At 37.5% G+C, this 10,857-nt stretch overlaps 1 long non-coding RNA gene across 1 annotated transcript in view; it reads left to right on the plus strand.

The window, feature by feature from the left end:
- Positions 1 to 2,571: 2,571 nt before the first annotated feature.
- LOC138161045 (uncharacterized) overlaps positions 2,572 to 10,857 on the plus strand; it is a 142,786-nt gene continuing 134,500 nt past the window's right edge. The window contains exon 1 of the long non-coding RNA XR_011168254.1: positions 2,572 to 2,753. This is a non-coding gene — a long non-coding RNA (uncharacterized lncRNA). The remainder of the gene's footprint in view (positions 2,754 to 10,857) is intronic.

A 10,857-nucleotide genomic window follows, 5' to 3' on the forward strand; every position in this document is an offset into this window, starting at 1 on the left:
CATTGGTCAGGTTGAAAAGAAGGATTGTAACTGATGGAATGAACAATGGGAAAGAGGAAACCAAACCAAACAAGAAAGAAAAAGAGAGCAGGTAATTTGTTTCAATCCACATTGAAACTCTGTTCTTTCTAGTTCTTTCTCTGAATGTAGACATCTCTCTCCATCATGAGTCTTTTGGAATTTACTTGTAGACCTGCATTTCTGAGAAGAGTCCAGTCTATCAAAGCTGGTCATCATACATATGTTGTATCTGTAATGGTGTACAAATTTTTCCTAGTTCTGCTCTTCTCTCTCAGCATCAGGTTGTATAAGCCTCTCCAGGTAGATATGAAATCCATCTACTCTTTATTTCTTATGGCACAATAGTATTCCATTACATTCATATGCCATAACTTGTTTAGCCATTCCTCAATTGATGGGCATCCCCTTAATTTACAATTCTTTGCCACCACAAAAAGAGCTGCTATAAATATTTTTGTACATATGGGTCTTTCTCCTGCTTCTGTGACCTCTTTGGGATACAACCCTAGAAGTGGTATTGCTGGGTCAAAGGATATGAAATTACTTACAGCCCTTTGGGCATAGTTCCAGATTGCTCTCCAGAATGGTTGGATCAGTTCACAACTCCACCAGCGATGTATTATTGTTCCAATTTTTCCACATCCCCTCCAGCATTTATCATTTTCCTGTTTTGTCATCTTAGCCAATCTGACCAGTGAGATGTGGTGCCTCAGAGTTGTTTTGATTTGAATTTCTCTAATAAATAGTGATTTAGAGCATTTTTCCATATGCTTATAGATATCTTTAATTTCTTCCTCTGAGAACTGTCTGTTCATGTTCTTTGACCATTTATCAATTGGGGAATGACTTGTATTCTTATAGATTTGACTCAATTCTCTGTATATTTTAGAAATGAGGTCTTTGTCAGAGACATAGGTTGTAAAAATTCTTTCCCAATTTCCCACTTCCCTCTTAATCTTGGTTACATTGGTTTTGTTTGTACAGAAGCTTTTCAGTCTCATGTAGTCAAAGTTATCCATTTTGCATGTTATAATGCTGTCTAATTTTTGTTTGGTCATGAAATCTTCCCCTCTCCATAAATCTGACAGGTAAACTATTCCTTGCTCTCCCAGATTGCTTACAGTATCATCATTTATATCTAGATCCTGCACCCATTTAGACTTAATTTTGGTATACAGTGTTAGATAATGGTCTATGCCCAGTTTCTGCCACACTGTATTCTAGTTTTCCCAGCAGTTTTTGTCAAATAGTGAGTTCTTATCCCAAAAAGTGGGGTCTTTGGGTTTAACAAAGAGTAAGATTATTATAGTCATTGACTGCTGAATCTCATATACCCAATCTATTCCATTGATCCACCGCTCTATTCCTCAGCTAGTACCAAGTAGTTTTGATGACTGCTGCTTTATAATACTGACTAAAATCTGGCATAGCTAGGCCACCTTCCCTAGCATTTCTTTTCATCAATACCCTTGATATTCTGGACCTTTTGTTCTTCCAAGTGAATTTTGTTACTATTTTTTCTAGGTCTATAAAGTAAATTTTTAGTAAATTTATTGGTATGGCACTAAATATGTAATTTAATTTAGGTAAAATTGTCATTTTTATTATATTAGCTTAACCCAGCCATGAGCAATTGATGTCTTTCCACTTAGTTAGATCTGACTTTATTTGTGTGAAAAGTGTTTTGTAGTTGTATTCATATAGGTCCTGGCTTCCTTTATAGGCTCTTTGTAGTTGATTTGAATATTCATATAACTCAGAAAAGCTTAGTCATTCACAGTTACTCTTCAAACAATATTACTGTTACTGAATAAAATGTTCTCTTGGTTCTGCTCATTTCACTCTTCATTATTTCAAGCAAGTCTTTCCATGTTTTCCTAAAATCAACCTGCTCCTCATTTCTTATTAGTATTCCATCACAGTCATAACATAGCTTATAAAATAATTCCTCAAATGTTGGGCATTCCCTCAGTTTCCAGTTCCTTGTCATCACAAAGAGAATTGCTACAAATATCTTAGAACATATAAATTCTTTTCCATTTTTCCTAAATTTGATAAAGTTCTCTAAATGCTTGAGATATGAGTTCTTTATCTGAGAAACTGGCAATAAAATTACACATACACATTCTTTTCTGCTATGCTTCAAATCTTGCACACATTGGTTTCATTTATGAACATTTTTATTTAATGCAATCAAAATTGTTCATTTTATATCTCACAAGGTTCTTAATCTCTTATTCATACATTTTTCTCTCCTCGAATCTGATAGGTAATGCATTCCATGTTTTTCTAATTTACTTATATTTCCCTTTATGTCTAGGTCATGTATCTGTAATGATAATGGGATTTGAAGATCTCCCATGCCCCTTGTATTAGCAAACTAATGGGTACTTAGCACTTAGTTTCAAGTTCATAATTGTATTAAGTATTATGCCCCAGAATTTGTGAATCCCACAATAGGATGAACTTGCTGACATAGCAGGAAGGGGTGGGACGGACAGGGAGGAGCTAATACCATGGATAAAGAGAGGCCCAGGCTGGAGAGGGGAGAGATTTTGAGAAAAGAACTTGTAGTGACAGAACTTCTTCTGAGAGCCAGACAGAACTTCTGCTGAGGACTTCTGCTGAGAACTGCCAGGAACAAGAACTGCTAGGAGCTGGAACTGCTAGGAGTGAGCAGTATGGAGGCTGAGCAGCTACTGTGAGTGAGGAGAGAAGGATCTTTTCCTGAGGTAGCCTGTTTTGTTTTAAAGACTTGAGAATGTGGGTGTTCACTGAATTAACTAGGTGTACCAATTTTGTAGCTACTGTAATGACTTTGACTTTCTGGTTTTGGGACTCAGCTTTCTGGCATTTGAATAAATACTTTGGCTCTGTTCTCCATGTGGAGAGCCTGTTACATTTTGTGATTCACAACTACACCAGCATATATATTTATATATAAAAAAATATATTTATATATTTATATAAATAATTATATTTATAGTCACTGCGGGCATTGTGAATATTGCATTTTTGTTACAGTATCCAATTTGGCCTTTCTTGTTAAGTGTTGTAAGATATTGGTTCATGACTATTTTCTGCCAGGCTGTTTTCCAGTTTCCTTAAGGGAATAGAATGTGGAGGGAAGGAGTAATCATAAAATAGAACAGCTCTGGCCTTTAGGTGTTAGGGACTAGGGTGATGTTTGTTACATCAATAGAAACAATAATAATAGCATCCTTATTCATGTTGTGAGGATGCAGCATCATAAAAACAAAGGAATCCCAACCAAAGTGATGTAAAACAGGAATTCTATGTGCCCTAAGAGAGGCCCAGCATTTACTGAATACCCACTATGTCTCAGGAACTCTGCCAAGTGTTTTACAAATGTTATCTCATTTAATCTGAGGCCTGAAATCTCTATAGTAGCCATTAAGACCCAGAAGGAATCCTGAAACACCACACAACTGGGCTCAGATGATATCATTAATTCGGTGAATATGCTGGCCATTGTCATGACAACTCCTATGTGATTACTCAGATGTAATTATTATAATTAATAGTTAAGTGCCTTTGGAAGAGTAGGTGTTTCTGAGGGTGATAATCAACTCTTATTGGTTTAATTAATTGGATTAATGAGAAGAATGAATATTATGAGAGATGGACCTATTCTAAGTAGGGCCTACGGGATGTGACTCTGATCATTCAGTCTTAGACAAAGAGACTGGTCAAACTAATAAATATGCTACTGTCAAAGGGGTACAGGTTGTACCTACTCAGAAATGTACATTCCTGTCAAGGACTGTAAATAGAACTTTTTTTTTTGCTTTTTGTAGGGAGGAAGGGAAGGCAATTAGAGTTAAGTGACTTGCCCAAGGTCACACAGCCAGTAAGTGTCAAGTGTCTGAGGCCAGATTTGAACTCAGGTCCTCCTGACTCCAGGGCCAGTGCTCTATTCACTGTACCTCCTAATTACCCGAACTTTTTCTTCTAGTATCACAAGAAGATACAGAAGAAAAATTAGAAATACTTAAATACAACCCAAGGGAAGTACTTCAGGGCAGATAGCACTGACTACTAAGATAGACAACTGAGGAGCAGAGTGAGGTATTAGTGTTTTATCTATGTCGATCCTATGCCATAATACAATTGTAATCAGATCTTAGCAGTTATCAGAAGAGCACTTGTGATACCACTGCTTATATCAATGATATTCTTGGCTCCAATTTATACAAAATATTACAGATCACTGCAGGAAACTTTAAGAAAAAAAAGCTTCATTCATATCCAAACCACACTACTCTGAGTCATTGTCAGCATGTCCCTAAAACCTACATCCCTTCTAATTTACGTTTCCAGAAGTTCTTATTCAAATATTCATATTGTCATAGAACCAAGAAATAAACTTTTACTCATTTTGCTTAATAGTTTATGACTGCTCAGTTATCTCTAATATTGAAGTTAAGGTTCTTAGAGCTTAACTTTAGCATTTTAAAAGATAGATTTTAGAAATAGCAAAACAGTTCTCCCCTCTCAAGATCTCTAACAGAGCAAAGGTTTTATATTCTATCCTCAAATTTCCATGGGGTTCCCAAGGAAGGTGAGCATGGGAATGCTAAGTGGGTCATGATATAGGGCAATTCTGCCTGACCTGTAAAGAATACTTGTGATTTAAGAAACATCATCATCATCATCATCATCATCTTTTCTTTGGCCCCCATGTTCCTGGGACAGCTCCTGGGTGGAGGGTGGTAATGCTTATGGTCACCTTTTTACACTATAATTTTCTTTTTTTACTCTGAAAGCAAAAAATTGTCATCACCCACAGTATTGATCTGATTATTTAGACCCAGGACAATCCTTCCTGTGACCTTTCTAGATGTAGCTGCTCCTTAAGGGAACGGTTATATTGCTTTTGTTTTTTGTTTGGGGTGGGGCTTGTTCTTTTGCTATTTTGGTTTTTCTCTACCTACTTTAGTGCTGCCTTTAGTGCTGGATCAGGCTTCCTGAATACCTGAGGTCGGGGTTGAACAATAACATCCCTAAAGCCATTTAAGTAGTGGAAAGTCCCAGAAGACTGAAGTGTGGAGTGCATTAGGAGCATATTCTAAGCCTTTCCCTAAATTCAAGTGAGGCTAGCTTTTCCTTAAAGGGAATTGTGTGATCCTGGAGACCTCTGAAGGACCTGTGGTGAAGGATGCTATCCATCTCCAGAGAGAGAACTGATGGAGTTTAAATGCAGATCAAAGCATACTTTTTTTGCTTTGTTTATTTTTCTTGCTTTTTTTTATTTGGGGGGAAGGGGTTCCCTGTTTTCTTTCAGAGCATGACTAATGTGGAGCTGTGCTTTGCATAACTCCACATGTGTAGCCTGGGTCAAGTTTCTTACCTTCTCAGTGAGGAAGGTGGGGAGGGAGAGAGAGAATTTAAAGTCCAGGATTTTAAAAACAAATGTTGAAACTTGTTTTTACATGCAATTAGGGGAAAGATAAATACTAAATTAATAATTTTTTAAAAGGAGGAAAGGTATTGGGGCATTTTTTGAGAGATGATTGACCCAGAGGACTCAGATAATTGATTTCACTTCCTCATTATTTAAGTACAAAGCAGCCACATAGAGTTCCAAGTTCTGATGCTTGGCTGCTGACTTATGATGGGCAAGTCAAGCCAGGGAGCTTCCTTCAGTTGAATCACACAAAATATCCTCAGCACCTGTCCTTCTTTGCTGAATTTTGTTCTCATGATATAGCTAAGCAAATCTCTTTTTGTGAACTGGTGAATGATCTACAAAGGTCTTATTTCCTTCCAATATTAATATTAATCCAATTAATATTAATTTCAATGTTAATAATAATTGCCCTGAGTCAGCTCTTCCCTAAGGTAGTAGTTTTTTTATTTCAGAGTAGTTTTAGTTTGCCCTTCTCTAATTATTAGTGAGTTAGAAGATTTTTCACATGGTTAATAATGTTTTTCCCTCTTTGAAACCTGCCTGTTCATATCCTTTGACCATTAATCTATTAGAGGATGCCTCTATGTAAATTTTTTTTTTAAGCAATTGGGGTTAAGTAACTTGCTCAAGGTTACACAGCCAGTTATCTCTGGGTGTGGTGCTGAGTGTCTGAGCCCGGGATTTGATTCCCCAGGTCATCCCAACACTGGAGCCGGTGCCACCTGGCCGCCCCAACCTCTATGTAAATTTGAATCAGTTCCCTATATATCTTAGATAGCAGACACTCATCAGTCAAAATTGTTTCAGAAATTAATATATAATTTTTTTATAATTTAACTACATTAATTGACTGTGCTCATTCATTATATGTGCTCAACCCTCCTTTGTCCAGTTCAGACGAGTGAGGCCAATGTAGTGCCTGTTTTTTTCCCTTTCTTTATACTTATATATTCTTACAATGCACACGGTTTATGAGAACTAACAGGTGCCACTTCTGTCTTCCTCCTTTCTCCCTTTATTTCTTTTTTCTGCCTTTTCTTTCCTCTCATGAAAACAAAATAAAGCTCCTCCCAGGTTCTCTTCTTGTCTTATGTCATTATGGAAGCTGCCCTTGAATAATATTGAGATTCTGAAGGAACTCAAGTCTCTTCTCCCCTATTGGAACATAAGCACTTTATTATTATATAGCCTTCCACTTTGCTCAGATATATTTGCTGTTCTAGGTTTCTCTTGATTTTTGTTTTGTTATTCAAACTTTCTTCAGGTCTTATCTTTTCATCAGCAGTGATCGAAGGCCCTGTGTTACATTTTGTAAAATCCATTTTTCCATGAATTACACTGTTTTGCAGGAAAGTTATCCTTGGTTGTAATTCTTGGATTATTTCTTGCTTCATTTTTTCATAGCTGCTTTTCATCCTTCATTCTCAAAGAGGACCAATGTTATCATGAGGGTGATGTTTTGACTTGCAAGTGAATTGCATTTAAGTGAGGCAGAGCTGCACAAAGTTGAAAGCCTCACTCTTCTCCTCCAAAGTCATTGGAGTTCAGTAGTGAAGCAAGAGTCAAAGTGACAGGCCATGGCCCAGGATGCAGTGGGTGATCTTAAATTAAGGTCTTTCCCACATCTTAGTTCATCTGAGGCCATGCACATTCAATGACTAAGGCTAGGTAAGAAATAAGATAAAAGATGATCTAGTTTACCATCACAAAAATATCAGTCTGAGAGTGAAAGACCCTCAGAGTTTCTGACTAGAACAGAACACAATTGCCACTTCCACCCATACTAGCCATCAAAACCTAAATAATGAGCAATTACTGACAATTCAATGAGAGCTAGGCTGATTTAGGTTTAAAGGCATAGTCAAGTAACTCTATTTGAAACAAAATGTTCTAGTCCAAAGAATCACTGTACTCCTTTAAAAACCTTATTTTTTTAAAGTCTGGGTTTTTTTTAGCTATGTTTCAAATTATAAGTGTGGCACAGACAGAGCACTGGGAACTTTGGGTTTATTAAACATTAGCCTACTGTGTACATTTCTTTTTTTTTAAGCAATCGGGGTTAAGTAACTTGCTCAAGTTTACACAGCCAGATGTTTCTGAATGGGTGCTAAGTGTCTGAGCCCAGATTGGATCCGAGGTCATCCCCACTCTGAGGCTGGTGCTCCTACTCACTGGGCTACCTGGCTGCCCCAATCATGACCACTTCTGTCTACTCTGAAACTATAACCCAGCATGAGGTAGTAGGTAACATTGCTGCTAAATGGCATCTGTTCATACCTCCAGTAATGGTAGAGGAGATCCTTAGATGCTCAGTCCCCTTACTATTCCTGGGTACCAGACTGCTTCCCACCACTGCTGCCACTGCCACAGTCTGGTACAGCTTTCAGGCCGTCCTTTTGGTCAATGCCAATTAGACATCTCAGTTTATCTTCCTAAGCTACCCTGAGTTGGAAAAATGATTCACTATGACTTTGTCTTGGCTTTCCCACTCAGAATTTAGTTTGTCATGTTTTCTAGGTCATTGAAGAAAAGGTTTTGGAGGAGCTATAACAAAGTTGTTACCTCTTACCCCACCATCTTGACTCTGTCCTCCTCCGTTCAGACTTTTTCAAAGAACTTCAGGGAGTAGGAATGTGCTACTGCTCAAGGCATTATACTTTAGAACAGTTCAAACTATGAGGAAGTTTCTCTTTATATTAAAATCTGCCTCTCTGAAAGTTTGACACATTGTTCCTAGTTTTGTCCCTTGGAACCAAGAAGAGTTAGGCTAATCCCGGCCCACACAACAGAGGTCCACAGGCTGCTTAAAGCCCACCAAAGCAGTCCATGAGTGGTATGTTGTCTAGACCTGTATTAACACCCTCTATATTTTTCACCAGCTGCACAAAATCTTTTGGCAGGCCATATTTTGTGCAGAGCTGGTCTAATCATTGTTCCATAGAAAAGACCTCTGAATACTTGAAGATGGCCCCTTACATACAGACAAATCTTCTCTTCACTGAGTTAGACAACTCCATTTCATTCAAATGATTAGTCAGAAGTATAGTATATTCTGCAATCTACTCATGATTCTGGTTAATCACTTCTGTAAATACACTAGCTTATATATATCTTGTCTAAAATATGATGCCTTGTACTCTCCAGATGTGGTCTGGACAGAGCAATGCACTGCAGAATACTAATTTCCTCATTCTTAACCACTAAAATGTGGTGCCTACAAATCTTTGAATGTGGTCTGACCAGAGCAATGTATTGCAGAAAAGTAATTTCCCTCATTCTGAGCACTTGCTTCCTTAAAGAATAGGTTGATGTTTGTGGAGTTTTTTGAGCTGTCATATTAATCTTGAAATCCTTCACTTTCCCCCAACCTAGATATTTTTCAAAAGAATTGTGCCCATCTAGTATTTGTGAAATTATTTTTTACAATTCAGGTACAGGCATTTCATTATTCCCTGTTACATTTATTTTTCTTGGATGATCCATATTTCTAGTCCATTGAGCTCTTTTACATGTAAAATGTCATCCAACATGTTAAGCTTTGTGTCACATGCATATTTGGCAACCATCACATCTATATCTTCTTCTAAGTTATTAATTAAAATGTCAAACATTTCAGGACTAAGAACAGATTCCTGGGAGCCTCTACTAGAAACTTCACTACACATTGATGCTAACTCATTAATGACTGCATTTTATATCTGATCATTCAATCAATTCCAAATCTATATAACTAATCTATAAAGCTATAGCATTGGCCTGTGTATCAGTGATGGGGATTGGAAAATCTTGCCCATCCATTAATAGGCCCATGTGACCTGTTTGAGTCACATGAGTTTAGGTCACATGAGTTTGAGTCACATGGAGCCTATGGTGGGAGAAGTTTGCTGAACAGGTGGAGAAGGAAGGGTGGAGCAAGAAGGGTGGAGCAGAGCCCAGAGGAAGTTGATAAGAGTAGTTAGAGCTGAGGGAGAGAGAAGAAGCATGCAGTGAGCTGTGAGTGTTTGTTTGTGGGAAGGCCCTAGCAGGGGAAAAGCTTGGGGATAGTGGTATCCCTCTGCATTGCTATTGTGTATAGAGTTCTTTGTTGCTGAGATGGATTTGCCATTATGTTGGGATTTGGCTTCCTGGTGTTGGAATAAATGTTTTGGTTCTGTATTCCATGTGGAGAGTCTGTTATATTTTGTAATTCAGAATTATACTGACATATTCATAGCCACTGTAGGTGCTATAAATATTGCATTGGCACTATAGCTTGCCATGATGAAGCTATGCTGGTTTTTAGTAATGATGTTAACAATAACATCAACAAAAGTAAGTAGCATTTATTTAGCACTTTATGATTTACTTTATACTTTATAAACATTATCTCATTTTATCCTCACAACAATCCAGTGAGTTTGGTGTTGTTGTTATTCCCATTTTATTGATAAGGAAACTGACACACAAAGAATTTAAGTCACTTGCCCAGGTTCCCAAAGCTAGTGATCAGTTGCCTTTTCTTAGGGCTAACAGATTACCTTCCTAATAAATAAGTCTAAAAATTTTCCTCCAATAATTGAAAGTAAATTCACCATTCAATAGATGGTATGTACTACTCATTTTGGAAAATCATGATTTTCATTCTTCTTCAATTCTCCAGCACCTCTCCTTTTTTTCATAAACTTTCCAAAGCCATTGACTCAGCAACCACAATCACCAGTTTTAGGTATTACCTCCACTAATCTAGGATACAGTTTGACTGAGCTTGTTTACTTGACTCATTAAAGTTAGTTAAGTGTGTTTCTTAACAACTTCTTAATTATCTTTAGCTTTAACTTGCTGTTTAGTCTTATTTTTACCTGTCTTTCCCATTCCAGATATCATTTCCCTGGAGAAAATGAGAAAAAGAAAAGAAATACAACATAGAGTACTTCTGCTTTTCCTTCATCATCTAGTGTCATCTTATTTACTGAACAAAATATTCTTTCTATCCTAATTTTCTTGTCCTCAACATGCCAAAAAAAATTTGAATTATTTTTGTACATAGTATTCTAAAAACTTCAACTTGTTCTAAGTTTCAGCACCATGACATCATTCCAATCAGATTTTGCTAGTTTTGTGTTCATCCTCTGTAGCAGCAAGCGCCCCAGCGTTCCCAGGGTGGCTGCTAGCACAGGTTCTTGGATCTGCTTTGTTAAAGGAAAGCAACTCAAAATGGGTTAACAAGCTTACTTTAATCAGTCAGACATATATCGTTTACATTGTTCAGGGGAAAAGGTCAGCACCCCGAACTTCAGAATATACAGGAAGAATTATCAAGACAGAAACAGATCAAGTAGACAGATTTCCAAACTGTCCAACCATTACATCCATACCCAGTCAACATCTGGGTTTTTCAAAGCCGGGGGGGGGGGGGGGGGGGGGGG

Source organism: Petaurus breviceps, unplaced genomic scaffold, assembly GCF_028583685.1.
Source record: "Petaurus breviceps papuanus isolate PSGF00001 unplaced genomic scaffold, PetGlider_PUasm1.0 183, whole genome shotgun sequence".
Taxonomy (NCBI): domain Eukaryota; kingdom Metazoa; phylum Chordata; class Mammalia; order Diprotodontia; family Petauridae; genus Petaurus; species Petaurus breviceps.